Genomic DNA, 17,860 nt, shown 5'->3' with positions numbered 1-17,860 from the left:
CATATCTGGATGCCTGTGGTGTGGAGTAGATCGAGAGTCAGAAAGCTTGGATACTCTAGGAGTCCTAGGTGTTTGCGAACCGCGTTTTTTCACAGAAATCACTTTAAATTGTTGGGATGACATCATAACTTTGTTATATAGTTCCGCACGTCGAATGTCCATGTCCTTAATTCGATTTAACAGTTTGAAACAATGTGAGCACACATAGGTACCAACGTTTTCTTGTATTGAAAGACTTTTCTGAAAAGAGTAGCTGATAACATCAAAAGCAGGCCCTTTGTTCATATCTGTTCTGATAATATAATATCTCTGTTTATTTGTCAACGAACACGAAACACATAAATCAGTCTCTGGAAACCAAATCCTTTCGTGTTTTTTGATAGGAGTAGCCATGCTGTTGGTAAATCCCTCCGTTCCTGTACTATTAATGAAGGAGCAGTACTTGTTTACGTGTGCACCGACCAGGTGTACTGGCGAGCTCGAGTGTAAGCTAAGAATGCGTTTCATCAAGTTTATATCACAATAACATGTACAGTATACGTATGTATCCATTGTGGTATGGAATTACAACCACACTTGTCAGTATAACAACTAATCACAGAATAAACATAGTAAAACCACTGACAGCTGGCTGACAGCTGTATGAGCGAAACAGCTGTTCGGTGATAATATGCAATCTGCAGCTGATCCATGCCTATATTTGCATTTCACATGGTAATTTAAATAAACAATGGCATATCCAGAACTTACTACAGAAATCAGGTAGAATATATGACTCTTTCATATGTACATATGTAGGATAGAACTATTTCCACCCGAATTTTGGGTCAGAAACCGAGGCTTGCCGAGGTTTCTGACCCAAAATTCTGTACCCCTCGGGTGGAATTTCCAAAGAGTTATTTTCTCACATGCCCGTGATAAAATCTTAACTTCTTAAATAATCGGAACGCCATTCGAAGAGCTCACAGAATTTGAAATGCAAATTAAACAAATGAAATGGTCACAAATCAATCGAAATAGAAGAAAAATGACGTCAACTTTGGCTGACATGACGTCATCTCATTGTTTTTTACGATTGTGACGTCACATTGCTATGTAAGATAGATTTATCTTTACATAGCTGTCTTTCATGGGACAACTCTATCTTACATGGCTAGCTATGTGAGAAAATATCGTCATTGTGTAACGTATCGGGGGTCCGATCTCAGTCTGTCACACCAAAGATCCCAACAGTTATAAGTATTCATCAACTAACAAACTAACAAAGAGCCCGTTTGCCAATATATACAGAAAGGGCCTACCTAAATGTACAGAGTGAATATCTACAGGACATGCTGCTTACATGAAATACTAATATACTTGTTCTACACACTAAAATGGTTTCCTTAAGCTATATATTCTAACTAACAAACATAACCAAAATACAGTACATACATTATGTACTACAACCTAACCTATGACAATAGAAAGTATATATTTACAGGTATGGACAAGCATGTCCTTGCTCGGCCTCCCTATACCATCTACCAAGTATCTCACCTAAATAATAAAATGAGCTCTCAAATAGCTGCAGTGCTGTTCTAAATACCCGTGGTGCTTTACCACACCACAACGGAACACTAAGTACTTAACACCCAGTACTATAGCTACCGCTCCCCCACAGTGTTAAACCACACTGCTGTACCCTACAGTCACAATGTACACTCGTACTGTAGCCAGCCCCTGTCCTCTGTGTATTAGCCCCAATACACACCTGACCCCGGCTGCACCGCTGACCACTACAGGCCAAACTGAGCTCTCAAAACTCCCTACAGTGACTACATGCAATAGTACTGTAGCCAGCGCCGTGTCCTCTGTGTATAAACATACACACACTGACCCGGGCTGCACTGCTGGCCACTACAGGCCAAAATGAGCTCTCAAAAACTGAGCTCTCACTTTCACCCCATGCATACACACGCTCCGCCGTTACAGCTCTATACATGTACCCCAGCCTACAAACTCAGGCTCAAGGAGACACTGGCGACAACTAACTACAAGTAAGCATGCAAGGTGTATACAGAGGAAGAGGGAAGCCTTGTTCAGGCAGGTCTCTATACTCTATAACATACCCGCTGTGCCTTTCCTTGTATAGTTCCAGTATTGCTGTAATGTATCAACCAGGTGAAAACAAATCAAAGCCGAGAGAAAAAAAAAAAAAACCTAGCCACACTTCTCCCCTTATATACTCATTGGTGAGTCCAAGGTGAGAGGGAGGAAAGGTTATTGGGCGAGTCCAAGTGTTCGGCCATCTCCGTCATTGTCCGGAGAGATAATGCCTAGGGATTCCATACACCTATTTATAGAATTCAGTACCAGGTCAGCAGCCTGCTCTAATGACCCCGATAAGATACTGGACCTCCCCATGACCAAGTCAATGTTTACGCCCAATTAGGGTTTGTGTATTGCCATATTCATCACATTACCCACGCCTCCGAGCAAGCGTCCTCGCGTCCCATAAAAACAAAACAAAAATCATTTAAGTGCAATATATACAAATATTTATCAAAAATAACTTCATGTAAAGAACAATCAAAAGTAATAATATCAACAAAATAACAGGAAATCTATTCTAAGAAGGATATGTATGATATAAATACTGACTAAACAAAATATCAATAGAGTACATTTTCAATGGAATGGCATGCAATTATCAAAAATAACTATAAAAAGTTAAATGTATATGTAAGATATATATATATATACTTTAACGACATGTTTAATAACACAACTCCTCGACAAAAATAAAATGCATCAAAAGTAAAGTATGTGTATCAAAAGTTGACTAGCTATAATAACATTTTATATAAAAAAGATAACAAAGAAGCACCTATCTTCAATATTGCAATGACTACAACCTACAATCTGTGTGCAGTAGCTATATACATTTTTAGATGAATGTCTCCTCAAATTCAATGATCTCGTGATCTTGACCATTCTCAGAGTACCTGGTGGTCTTGGTCACCGTTTTCTGGACCTTGACTCAGTCTGTGTTCCTACATGAGAAACCTTGGTCAATCTGACCTTCTTTGCACCTGTCATAGCTATAGCAGCAGGCCCTACTCGGCTTCGGGTCCATGTTAGCTGGATCCTTTGGATGTAGACATGTCTGTGACCGCTTCTTTCCGGCGAACACAGGGGCCGGTTCCGTTCTTTTCCTTATTGTCCGACCAATATTGCTACTGTCCTCAATGTCGGAATCTTCGGACGCTGACAATTCAAGGTCACCTATCAGCGTTCCTGGGTCCTCCTCACACCAGCTTACCTCATCATCAGATATATCTCCAGTTTTGGGACAAGCAGATGAATCATCTGCGCTGGTTTTAACGCTGCTGCTTTCACCTGTTTCATGCCGCTTCTTATGTCGGCGCAAATTTGCTGCTTTGTAAGTGGTGTATGCACAACTACCACATTTGAGTACGTTGTTGACGGTCTTCATCCCACATTCCATAAGATGAAGCTTCATTGCCTCCATAGTCGATATTTTGGTCAAACAGATGGGGCACGTGTGTCGTTGTAGTTTCACCGGAGTTGTCTTGGATTTGGCCATTTTCCTGGAAAGAGAGAAGAGAGACATGGCATATAGTGATTTGCTTTGGACAAGGTATACCGGAGTAAAATCAGAATGCCATTTGGGAGGACGCCGTTGTCTCCTGGAGCCTCTTTCCCCTTTCTGAGAATCATTCTCAGGAAACCAATCCCCTTCCTCCATTGTCTCACTTTTCTGACTACTTTCTAACTGAAAACTGGTCTCATCTACCTGCACCTGAACATCTCTCAGTCCTGACACTTCACCTTTCTGCTCACCACGCAACACCTGTGATTTTATTCCCCTTATTCTATCCGCATGCACTACCTGCATTCTGCCTTTATAACCACCTCTGATCTTGTAAGTTACCTCCCCTACCCTGGAAATTACTTTGAACGGCCCTTGCCATCGTTCGGAAAGTTTGTGAGATTTCCCCGGGCGCACGTTTGGGAAATATACGTAAACCCGATCACCTGGTTTAAAACATTGCCATGACACCTTCTGATCGTAATATTTCTTCTGCCTATTCATCGCTCCCTTTGCATGTTGCCTGACATGTTTGTGCGATTCCTCCATTTGCTCTTTCAATTTCCACACCCATTCATTCCTAGGAATAGATTTAAGGTGCTGGGGCATTTGAAACTGGATGTCTAGTGGAGTAGTTACTTCGCGACCTAGCATCATTAGGTTAGGAGAGTTGCGGGTTGTTTCATGCTCTGTGGAACGGTACGCCATAAGGACATACGGAAGATGTTCATCCCAGTCAGTTTGATGACTGTTAACAAATGCACTTAACATTGTAACCAGTGTTTTGTTAAAGCGCTCTACCATTCCATCTGACTGAGGGTGATAGGGTGTAGTGCGTGTTTTGGTAATACGAAGGAGCTCGCACATTTCCTTAAACAACTCGCTCTCAAACTGAGTTCCTTGGTCTGAATGGATTGAGTGTGGTACACCGAATCTGCACACCACTTCCTCTACAACTATCTTTGCCACAGTGGCCGCCTCCATATTGGGCATAGCAAAGCATTCTGTCCATTTGGTATAATAATCGGAAATAACCAATATATGACGGTTACCGTCCTTGGTAAGAGGCAGCTCACATAGAATATCTAGAGCTATCCTCTCCATTGGAAATCCCGACTCCACCATTTGCATTGGCGCTCTCTTGCTCGGTATAGGAGCTTTCCGCTTGTTGCAATGTGGACACCCAGCAATATAACTCTTAACATCCATTTTTAGTCCTGGCCAATAGTATCCTTGTCTGATACGAGCAAGCGTTTTTCTTGACTCCAAGATGGCCAGCCGTTCGGTTATCGTGACAAAATCCTAGTACAGTCCGACGTAACGATGCCGGTATCACTGCCTGCACCGACTGCAGCAGCGAAGTCTTCCTACACAAGATCTCATCTTGCACAACCAGCGACTCAAATTGTGACCAGAGTGCCTTAACAACTATATTCCTACCAGCAATTTCCTGATACTTCGGTTTGCTACCTTTTATTACCCATTCCTTTACCTGTGATATATCATCATCAACAGTTTGTGAATCCTGGAGGGTGCGATGGATATTGTGTTCTTTTGCTTTACTATCCACCTGTGCCGAGTTAACCATTGGTGCAGGTTCCTCTTGTGGATCGATGTTATCCTCCCATGTGGGAGGAAACCCACATTGTTTGCAAGGAATGCGACTGAGACCATCCGCGTTCCTGTGCTGAACACCTGGGCGGTGTTTGATTTCCATGTCATAGCTACTAAGGACTTGTAACCAGCGAGCCATTTGTCCTTCCGGCTCCTTGAAGTTCAATAGCCAACGTAGGGAACTGTGGTCTGTTCGCACAGTGAACTTTTTGCCATAGAGATAATGTTTAAAGTATTTGGTAAAATGTACCACAGCAAGTAGTTCCTTCCTTGTCACACAATATTTCCGCTCCGACTTCGTAAGAGTTCGTCCTGCATAAGCGATTGGCCTTTCAGTGCCATCTATTACCTGCGATAATACAGCTCCTATAGCCTCATTGCTAGCATCAGTATCCAGCAAAAATGGTTGTGTGAAATCTGGGTGGGTCAGTATTGGACTGTTAGTGAGCCGATATTTAAGCATATCAAATGCTTCTTGACATTCTTTTGACCATTCAAACTGTTTCCCTTTCTCCGTGAGTTTGTGAAGGCATTTTGCAATACCAGAAAAGTTTTTAACGAACCTCCGGTAATAACTGCAAAATCCAAGGAAAGATCGAAGCTCCTTGACATTTGTAGGTAAGGGCCATTGTTGGATGATTTCAATCTTATCTGGGTCTGTGGCTATCCCTGTTTCTGAAACAATGTGTCCCAGATACTGGACTTGTTTCCTGAAGAGTTGACACTTCTTTGCCTTCAATTTCAGTCCTGCACCTAGCAGTCGGTCAAACACAGTCTTTAAGTTTGCCATCATCTCCTCAAATGTCCTGCCTACAACTATAATATCATCCAGATATATTAGACAGATTTGCCACTGGAGACCAGCCATAACCGTTTCCATTAGTCTTTCAAACGTGGCAGGCGCTGAAGTTAAACCAAATGGCATAACCAGGAATTCATATAACCCCTGTTCGAGTACTGAAGGCCGTCTTCGGACGATCTCCTTCTTCTAACTCAACCTGCCAATACCCGGAATTCAAATCAAGTGTAGAGAACCATGAACAACCTTTCAACTGATCCAACGCTTCGTCTATCCTAGGAAGTGGGTAGGCGTCGTGCTGACTTACGGCATTTAGTTGTCGATAGTCAACACAAAAGCGCATTGTTCCATCCTTCTTTTTCACTAAAAACAATACCGGAAGACCAAGACTGACTGACTTCCTTATAACATTCCTATCTAACATATCCTGAACCTGCTTGTCTACCTCATCGCGTAACTGAGCGGGAACCCTCCGTAAGGGTTGTTTAATAGGTTTTGCTGAACCTGTCTCTATGCGATGTTTCACAAGACTTGTCCGGCCCAGATCTGCGTCATTCTCTGCAAAGACATGACGGTATTGCCTCAACAGGTCTTCAACTTCCTTGTACTGCTTTTCATCTAGACTAGTCATGGATCGTTCTAGTAGCTGTTTTAGGTCAGTTCTTAATGAATCCGTTTCTCCGTCAGGGAGATCACCTTGACAAACTACATCAACAAGACTGGCAGTGGCTATAGTTGTGCCCGTGTATATCACTTGGGGCTTGTTCCTGTACATTCATTAATCTAAGTGGAACTACACTAGCAGCAGTCACCAATGATCTGGCTACCAGTGCTTTTTCTCCTTTCACAAAACTTACTGATCCTTCTACCAGCAGAGAGTCACCCGTTAGTGTTTCTCCTGCATGAGTATGCAATTTTCCCGGTATGATCACCTCGCTATTCGGAGGAATTATTCTCTGCTCAGTTGCAGATACCCTGAAGCATCCAAGAGTTCCTTCATATTTCATGTCCATTGGAGTATCATCCAGAGTCAATTTACCCATTCTGAGGTCTAGCACTCCATTTTTCCTAGCCATGAAATCGAGTCCAAGTAAGCCATCTGTGCTAATCTCGGCCACTACCGCTTCAGTGTACATATCATTACAACCCTCCGGCTTCAGCAAGAATTCCCCTTTCCCGAGTACTTCTAGTTCAGCGCCGTTTGCAGCAACAATATCCTTTGTTACTTCCTGTAATTTAGGACGATCCTCCTCCGGGATGCTCTCATATACTGCTTTCGATAAAATAGTCACTGTAGCTCCAGTATCTACCAAGAGCCTAACCTTTACATGCTGTACTTCAGCATTTAAATAGAGCCCAGCCTCCAAAGCTGCAGAGGAGACTCCAAGCTCTGTCTTCTTATTTATCCCCTTTATTCTGGTGCTGACTGGCTTGGCGGTATTGTGTGGATTATTTTTGAGCGTTCGCTCTTTACTCAACTGAGGACAATCCCGTTTAAAATGTCCAGTCTCCCCGCACTTGTAGCACGTCTTGGTAGTTACAGTTTGATCTTTCCAATGACTATTCGTTGACTGATCTTGTTGCTTTTTAACCCTTTTTAGGGAATGTAGTTCCTTTTGTAATTCCTCAAGCTTTTTCTGTATTTGACCAAGCATATCTTTGGCCATTGGTGTGTTTTTATTTCCTCTCTCCGTTTCCGACTCATTTTCTACCACGGTCCCTCTAACATGTGCATATCCGTCCCGCTTATGTTTTTCTGCGCGGTTATACGCTTCTAGCTCCACGGCAAGTCTGATTGCATCATTCAGGTCCTGGGGGCTGCCCTTTTTAATCCTAATACGCATATCCGAGTCTACAAGAGCCTCGATAAACTGTTGCTTAGCTAGCGTTTCTCTAACATCACTAGGGACTGTTCGGTATGCCAAGTTTACCAGTCGCGCCGGATTGCCTGGCCTAACTCTGGTAACGATTCTGTTGCTTTCTGTCTTCTCTCCAGTAGCTGTATTCTGTACAACTCATCTTGGTTTGGAGGAGCAAAGCGATCCTCCAAAGTTTTCACCAACGAGGAGTAATGTTCCTGTCTTCCCTTAGGTAAGTCTCCGAGGATTCCTTGTGCATGTCCTCGTAGGCTTACAGCAAGGTAGAGACCTTTTTCTGTGTCAGACCATCTATTGATCCTAGCACATGCCTCGAAATGTGACAGATAGTCCTTCCAAGGTGTTTGAGCCATCATAAGTCGCAGCCCTGACAGATATTGTCTTTGGTCTCACTAAGAGTGGGCCCAGCTCATCATCGGCCTCGCTATCGTCTGGTTGCAAGCCCAAGGAAGCAAAACCTAATTTAGGAGCCTTCCTCTTGGTTACATGCTCTCCTTTTATCACCTTAGGTGTGGAGTTGACAATTTTTCTAGATTCTGAGAACCGAACACGTCGGGGACTATCAGCTCTACCTCGGCCACGAGATGGAGATGTACTTCTGTCCCTTTCTTCCTTCAGGCTTTGATTTTGTGCCGACAGCGATCTTAGCTCCTCCTGCATGATCCTTATTTCGTCGTCAATATCTCCTTCATTTGACTCTTCCTGGCTCACTGCATTTAAACCTGTAGAAGCCACAGTCTCGGGAGATATCCCTGAAGGTCGATGTGAAGCAAACCCAGAATCTCTAATCTCCGACCTCCCATATACCTTCGTATCATCAGGATTCTCAAACCTGATACTGTATGGTGAAAGGCCTATTTTGCCCGCACCCGAGGGCAGGGAACCATAGTTGGGCAAGTCCTCATCCGACATACTGCCGTTCTGTCGGTAGTTACTTCCAAACGAAATGTTTATCAAAAACAAAAACAAACAAAACAAAACAACCTAGATACCTGGACAGTTATGTTGCTCTCCAATTTTCACATAGGAATAACAAGCCTGACACTCAATGTAGTCAGCTATTCGAATGTACTTCTTTATAACCCAGTTACCACTATCATCAACACCCCCATACGGGAACAAATCCTATTTCTATTGTCATAATACTAAGGCAAAATAAAAATAAAACTGCATGCACAAATCTTACTATAACCTATTGGAATCCCACCGCTGCCACCAAATTGTGTAACGTATCGGGGGTCCGATCTCAGTCTGTCACACCAAAGATCCCAACAGTTATAAGTATTCATCAACTAACAAACTAACAAAGAGCCCGTTTGCCAATATATACAGAAAGGGCCTACCTAAATGTACAGAGTGAATATCTACAGGACATGCTGCTTACATGAAATACTAATATACTTGTTCTACACACTAAAATGGTTTCCTTAAGCTATATATTCTAACTAACAAACATAACCAAAATACAGTACATACATTATGTACTACAACCTAACCTATGACAATAGAAAGTATATATTTACAGGTATGGACAAGCATGCCCTTGCTCGGCCTCCCTATACCATCTACCAAGTATCTCCCACCTAAATAATAAAATGAGCTCTCAAATAGCTGCAGTGCTGTTCTAAATACCCGTGGTGCTTTACCACACCACAACGGAACACTAAGTACTTAACACCCAGTACTATAGCTACCGCTCTCCCACAGTGTTAAACCACACTGCTGTACCCTACAGTCACAATGTACACTCGTACTGTAGCCAGCCCCTGTCCTCTGTGTATTAGCCCCAATACACACCTGACCCCGGCTGCACCGCTGACCACTACAGGCCAAACTGAGCTCTCAAAACTCCCTACAGTGACTACATGCAATAGTACTGTAGCCAGCGCCGTGTCCTCTGTGTATAAACATACACACACTGACCCGGGCTGCACTGCTGGCCACTACAGGCCAAAATGAGCTCTCAAAAACTGAGCTCTCACTTTCACCCCGTGCATACACACGCTCCGCCGTTACAGCTCTATACATGTACCCCAGCCTACAAACTCAGGCTCAAGGAGACACTGGCGACAACTAACTACAAGTAAGCATGCAAGGTGTATACAGAGGAAGAGGGAAGCCTTGTTCAGGCAGGTCTCTATACTCTATAACATACCCGCTGTGCCTTTCCTTGTATAGTTCCAGTATTACTGTAATGTATCAACCAAGTGAAAACAAATCAAAGCCGAGAGAAAGGAAAAAAAACCTAGCCACTGCTTCTCCCTTATATACTCATTGGTGAGTCCAAGGTGAGAGGGGAGGATTGCCATATTCATCACAATGTTAAATAAACATACATAATTTGACAGTACCAATTCACACACGATAAAATGTATTTTTTCTCGTTTTTAATGTAAATCACAGTTGCGTCCCTTTAAGTAACGTTGTATTAAGGTGGTATGTGGCCTCAGAAATGTTTCTGACTTTTTGGCATGCTCATTTGTTCGGTTTTTCTGTGTACTCCTTATAATATGGATACATATATCTAAAGTTCATTATTTTTTCAGATATCCAATGATATCGCAGGCTCCATTTTTAACAGTAAAACTGCTTTTAAAAGTAGACAGATTTTTTAAAGAAACACGCTCTTCCGGATTGTCTGGGTAACCAACTGTTAATATCGTAAACCAGATACTGGGATAGTGAGCAGCTCTGGTAAAATAGCAACATACGTTGACGCAATCAAACATTTTGCATTCATATATAATTCAATTGTGAAAGTACCAGTTTTCGTCACACGTGCGAGGAATTTCCCACACGTGTACGAACACACCGTCACTGTGTAAGGTCAACCCAGGTTCGGGGCCCAAGGTTCTGTCCGGACTTAATTTGTTAGCTTTACCAAAAAGGATACCATTGGATGACATAAAGACTAAAGACAAAATTTGCCAACAAATCAATTGGAGGAACTATAGTGTATAGGACTAGCTAATATCAATAATCTGGCAAAGACTAGAATATAAAATCTCATAATATCAAAACAAGGAATTCTTATGAAGGAAAAGGAAAAATGTTGTTCGCACACTTTAAAGGGACAATTCACTCAGAGGCTAATTCTTTTACATAACCAAGAAGCAAAATATGGCATAAATGTATTGTTCTACATTTCTTATGAAACATATAACATAAAATATTGACAAATTCCACGTCATTGTTTAGTATTTTAATCTATACAATAGTATCTATACGATTCAGCAGGTAAAATGTGTTCGCTGTATCTATACCCGAGCCAACGTCACGCACGTTTAACAAATGAACTGCATAACCACTGAGGAGGTGATAAAATGATTTTTTTTAGACGAGCCAATTCACCTAATAAGGTAAACACACTATTGTCAGAGCGATTTGAGCAGTTCTAGACAAAAGTAGCATTACTCTACGAGCAAGGGACAGGGTTCGGCATACAAGAAGTTCGACCACAATGTGTAATGGCGGACAGCGAGCGAGTTTGAACACTCCACACGCATTTCACCACCATGGGCTTTTCTGGCATATTACAGTAAAACCAACTGATCTAATTTCTATTAGAACTGGTTTTTTTCCGATATATGTACAAATTTTAATGTTCTTTTAGCCTGAATTGTCCCTTTAACACTTATAGTCCAACGGGTGACTGTTCATTACTCTCTCGGCTTAGTGACTTTCCTGTTAGAACAATCAAGGATGTATCACTTATAAATCCTTGGAACAATCAACTCATGTTGTAATGCGCGTCCAGTAGTTTCCGCCTTAATTGCGCGAATGTTGCTATATATAGTATAATGATCATATTATAAAAGTATAACGATAATGACTAAAACTTATAGTCTTACAACTTGTACCACAAACCTTGTTAGCTCACCTGGTCCAAAGGACCGAGGTGAGCTTATGGGATACCGCAGCGTCCGGCGTCCGTCGTCCGTCGTCCGGCGTCCGTCAACAATCGACTTCTTCTCCATAACCGCTGGTCGGATTTCAACAAAATTTGACTGGTAGCATCCTTATGGGCTACTAACTGAAAATTGTACAAATGATGGGACTGACCCCACAGGGGCCAGAGGGGCGGCGCCAAAAGGGGTCAATTTGGCTATTTCCATATAAACGACTTCTTCTCTGAAACCAAGCATGGGATAGCACCCATAATGCAATGGTAGCATCCTTATAGGGTGGGGATTCAAAATTGTACAAATGATGAGGCTGACCCCCCGGGGGCTTGAGGGGCGGGGTCAAATGGGGTCAATTTGGCTATTTCCATATAAACGACTTCTTTTCTGAAACCAAGCATGGGATAGCACTCATAATGCAATTGTAGCATCCTTATAGGATGGGGATTCAAAATTGTACAAATGATGAGGCTGACCCCCCGGGGGCCTGAGGGGCGGGGTCAAATGGGGTCAATTTGGCTATTTCCATATAAACGACTTCTTTTCTGAAACCAAGCATGGGATAGCACTCATAATGCAATTGTAGCATCCTTATAGGGTGGGGATTCAAAATTGTACAAATGATGGGGCTGACCCCCCGGGGGCCTGAGGGGCGGGGTCAAAAGGGGTCAATTTGGCTATTTCCATATAAACGACTTCTTTTCTGAAACTAAGCATGGTATAGCACCCATAATGCAATGGTTACATCCTTATAGGGTTTGGATTCAAAATTTTGCAAATGATGGGGCTGACCCCCCGGGGGCCTGAAGGGTGGGGTCAAAAGGGGTCAATTTAGCTATTTCCATATGAACGACTTCTTCTCTGCAACTAAGAATGGAAGAGCACTTATAATGCAATGGTAGCATCCTTATAGGGTTGGGATTTGAAAATGTACAAATGATAGGGCTTACCCCCTGGCCTTAAACGGCACTATAAACGAGGTCAAAAAGGTCAATTAGGCTACTATTTTCATATAAATTACTTTGTCTGAACCTATGTCTTGGATAGCATATTTGTATGGTATCAATAGCATCATTGTATGGTTGTGATTCAAAATTAAACTTTGGGAGTCAATTTTGCTTATTTTTCTAATTGTCAGAGTCTTGTGATAATTACTAACAAAAAACCAGGTGAGCGTACAGGCCCTCTGGGCCTCTTGTTAACTAACACAATGACAATACACAATGATTTGGAACACTATAAAACAGATATTTCCGTTCACTAACTATATAATTATATGTCGGCGAACTCGCTTAAGTCAACATCTGTTGGAACATATGGGCGCGACTTCGAAGATTCTGGATGCCATTTTAGACTGTCCTTAATGACCCCATTGCCATTGTGGTCAACGATGACCTCCTGATCCCGGGTAACTATGGTGTTACACGCCAAGCTTCTGGTCGTGGCCGACTGAGAAGGCCCTCGTCTTCTCTCCTCAGCAGCCTTTTCCCATTGTTCTGCCGCCTCAGATGTTACAGCCTTTACCGGAATGGTAAAGTGTTCTGGTGGCACAAACCTATATGGTTTTTCCTGTTGACGCCTGCTCCTACAGCTGTTGTGGAGTCTTGATGTTTCCTTACCAGTTGGCGTTTTATCTGGTTCCTGGTAGGGTGTTGGAACCTACACCAAGGAAATTGAAACTGGATTATTTAACTTTGGTGGATCCTCCCACAGTGGCGTCTTAAGTCACTATAGTGTTAGAATTTTTCCACGCCTCCACACTTGGTTACTGCCGGACAGCTCATTCCAGGTGTCCAGTATTTGGTGTCATCATACACACAGGCAACATCTTCATCATTAACTGTCAACTCCATATTTCTGCAGACAAATGTATATAATCATGTAGACATCTGTCAGTACAATATACGTACTTTGATTTATGGAGAGTACATCACCGGAGGTTTAATAGTGCGCCCCGAACCTGGGTTGACCTTACACAGTGACGGTGTGTTCGTACACGTGTGGGAGATTCCTCGCACGTGTGACGAAAACTGGTACTTTTACACAATTAATGATAATATTTCTAGATTTTTTTTTGTATAGATCTTTTTTTTTTTGCCTTGTGTGTTCTCCCTTTTCTTAAAATATCTCACTTTTTGTTTTGTTAGTACCTTGCACCTATTTTGTTTGTATTCTAATTTGTTCATGTAACTTTTCGTTTACGCAGGAATAAAGATATAAAAGAATGAAAGCTATACGTAAATTTACATGAGGAGCTTTGATCCAAGGACACCACCTTTAGAACTAATTGCTGGGGTCATTCAAAAAGTTTAAGGTTAAGTTTTGCAAATATTGCATGACACAGCTGCCGTCTTTTCATCTATGCTTGATACTTGAGGGTTGTAATAGTGGATATAATTATCAAATTCCACAAACATATTCCGTCTTTGCATATTACAGTTAGCTCCCTTGCGGGTATGTATCAATTGTTACGTCATTATTTTGTGAGCGTCGTTTTCGCCGAAAAGTATGACGTTACGCTTGCAAAAACATGGCGTCACAATCAATACATATCCTCAAGGGCAGATAACTCTGTAATATGCAAGTACAGAATATGGCTATCAAGAAGACTTTGTTGTACTACAGGGATCTGATCAGTTACCGTTTATATAGTTATGGACCCACTAGAGTGTGTGTAGAGTATGATTTTTAACGATTTTGATTTTGGACCTCTAAAACGTCTTAAAGTGGTTTTAGGGCGCTCTGGTGCGTCCATAGTTAAGTAAACCGTAACTGATTCTCAGATCCCTGTGAGTTTCACCACCGATGAAGACCAGATACTAGAGTGAAGTACCGCCCAGGCATGGACTCACATTGGGATTTGACTGAAAATCCTGGATATTACAATAGTATCTTGGATACAGAGATGAGACCACCAGCTGGACTCTATTTTGGATGTAGATAATATTTGGAAAATACACCTTACCCGCTGCCATCTGTACTTTAAAGGGCCACCACTTTTACAAAACGGCTTTTTATCTTTAAGATGGGATTGTAAAGCGAGATTGATACCTATGTAGAATCACAAAAGTTATTCGCTTATCGTTAATACTAAACCATTCTAAATCATACAACAACTTCATCGGCACATCCGTGCAGAAGACAGGTATTTCTGGATTTCCTGGGTGTGTGGAACATGTGAGCGTCCTCAGTCAGCCAACGGGGAAAAAGAACCTTGCGGTGGTGTGGTTAGACATGGCCAATGCTTATGGATCAGTCCCACACACCAAGCTCATTGAATCTACAATGAATCTTTACCATCTGCCAGGGAAAATCAAAGTCATTGTCAAAATCTACTTCAGTGACATAAATTTTCGCTTTACAGTGGATGAAGTGACTGCAGAGTGGCAGCAACTGGAGAAGGGCATCATGGCAGGTTGTACCATATCGCCAATCCTGTCCATCGATGAGCCTGGTAACCAAGGCCGCCGAAAGGGAAGCGAGAGGTCCAAGGATGGACTCTGGGATATACCAACATTCATTGAGAGTCTTTATGGACGACCTGACCGTAACGACAGCATCCCACGTACAAGCCAGATGGGTATTGACCGCACTGGAGGAGAACGTATCATGGGCTCGCATGAAGTTCAAGCCTCCCAAGTCCCGGCGCCTCGTCTTAGATAAAGAGACGCATTTGCCAGATGAAGGTGTAGGTGCAGGACGAAGAAATCCCAACACTAGTCAACAATCCAATCAAATGCCTAGGGAAATGGTTTGATGAATCACTGTCAGATGATGTAATAAGTATTGTAAAACGAACGCACCGATAGTTTCATTGAGTTGTACATTAGAGTTATCTCCCTTGAAAACCATGCTTTCCGCCCAGCCATCTTGGTGGGCTGCTGTACGTTACTATGTTTGAAATAAACAACACATGAACCCACAGAGGCAATCATCGTTTATTACAATTGGCGACGAGGAAGTGGACGAGGTACACACTACACAGAACAGGATGGCGACTTTTGGGAAAATCGACGAGTTTAAAAGTGAAACGGAGGTTTGGAGCCAATACGTTGAACGGTTGGAACATTACTTCGCAGCCAACGGGATTACCGATGCAGGAAAACAAAGGTCAGTTTTGTTATCGGTATGTGGCGGCAAAACGTATAAACTGATTAGCAGTTTGGTAGCCCCGGCTAAACCGGGCGATAAGACATTTGATGAACTGAAAACTCTCGTACAAAACCATCAACATCCGAAACCTTCAGAAATCGTACAAAGGTACAAATTCCATAATAGATTCCGACAAAATGGAGAATCAGTTGCTAACTATGTAGCAGAATTACGTCGCTTAACAGAAGACTGTAATTTTGGGGACACTCTTGAAAGTATGCTCAGAGATCGATTGGTATGTGGTGTAAACGATGACAGGATTCAGAGGCGTCTGTTATCAATGGGCCAATTGACATTCAAAATGGCACTGGACACAGCCACGGCAATGGAAATGGCTAGTAAGAATGTAGCAGATCTACAGCAAACCAAATCAGCGACCACCCAAATACATAAGATTAGTAACAGGTCTAAATGCCAGCATGAACATGGTGCTAAAGTTGTCAAAAACATGGATCATAAATATGATTGCTCAGGGTGTGGGGGTAAACACCCAAGGGCTGAATGCAAATTCAAGGATGCGGAATGTTTTTTGTGTGGAAAGAAAGGACACATTGCCAAGAAATGTCGATCAGGGAAGCAAAAGACACAAAAGCATGTGAAACACAAAACGACACTGAGCAGTTTTGGGGATAAGAAACGCTCAACTGGAACACACTACCTAAATGATAGTGATGATGACAACGAGGTTTATTCCATGTTTCGTCTATCCGAGGGTAAGAAAGACCCATACCTAGTGAACATGAACATTGAAGGTCGCTCAGTTCAAATGGAGGTCGATACAGGTGCATCTGCTACTATTTTAAGTCGTGCTACAGTGAGACAGCAGGGAATTCGCGTAGCATTTAGGAAGTCAGAGAAACGGCTTAAGACTTATACAGGTGAGGAAATTCCTATTTTGGGAGTTGGCCAAGTGAATGTATCATACAAAGGCCAAGCAGAACGACTACCACTAGTCGTAGTGGAAGGGAATGGCCCAAGCCTATTGGGTCGAGACTGGCTTAACAAAATAAAGCTGGATTGGACAGAGATAGTTCACACTATCAAATCAGAGCCTGAGGTGCCAGACAGCGTTGAAAATATCCTCACGAGTTTAAAGAGGTTTTCACAGAGGAACTTGGTACAGTGAAAGGTGTGAAAGCACACATCTATATTGAGCCTGATGTCAAGCCACGTTATTTCAAACCGAGACCAGTACCATACGCTCTACGAGAGAAGATAGAATCAGAACTTGATCGGTTGGTCAAGGAGGGTACTATCAAGCCTGTTGAGTTTTCAGAATGGGCCGCACCTATTGTTCCTATTGTTAAGGAGGATAAGTCTGTACGAATTTGTGGCGATTACAAAATAACTGTCAACGAGGTGTCGAAGTTAGACAATTATCCGATTCCGAAAATCGATGACTTATACGCAACCTTAAGTGGTGGAAAGGAATTCACCAAACTTGATCTCAGCAATGCTTACCAGCAATTAGAGCTTGAAGAGGAATCGAAACCTTATGTGACAATAAACACTCACAAGGGGTTATATAGTTATAATCGCCTTCCATACGGAGTTGCTTCTGCTCCAGGGATCTTCCAAAGGACGATGGAGAACATCCTACAAGGAATTCAAAGAGTCATCGTGCGTATCGATGACATCCTGGTTACAGGTGCAACCAGATCGGAGCATTTGTCAAATGTACGTGAAGTACTTAAAAGGTTGGCATCCAGAGGGATACGGTTAAAACGGAAGAAATGTATTTTCCTAGCTAAAGAGGTTATTTATCTAGGACACAGGGTGTCGGAGGAGGGCATACATCCTATACCTGACAAGGTGAAGGCCATTCAGAGTATGCCTCCACCGAACAATGTAAAGGAACTACAGGCTTTCCTGGGAATGCTGAATTTTTACAACAGATTCCTCCCTAACCTGTCGACAGTGT

This window comes from Argopecten irradians, chromosome 15 (genome assembly GCF_041381155.1).
Source record: "Argopecten irradians isolate NY chromosome 15, Ai_NY, whole genome shotgun sequence".
Taxonomy (NCBI): Eukaryota; Metazoa; Mollusca; class Bivalvia; order Pectinida; family Pectinidae; genus Argopecten; species Argopecten irradians.
Note: the sequence above shows the minus strand (reverse complement) of the source record.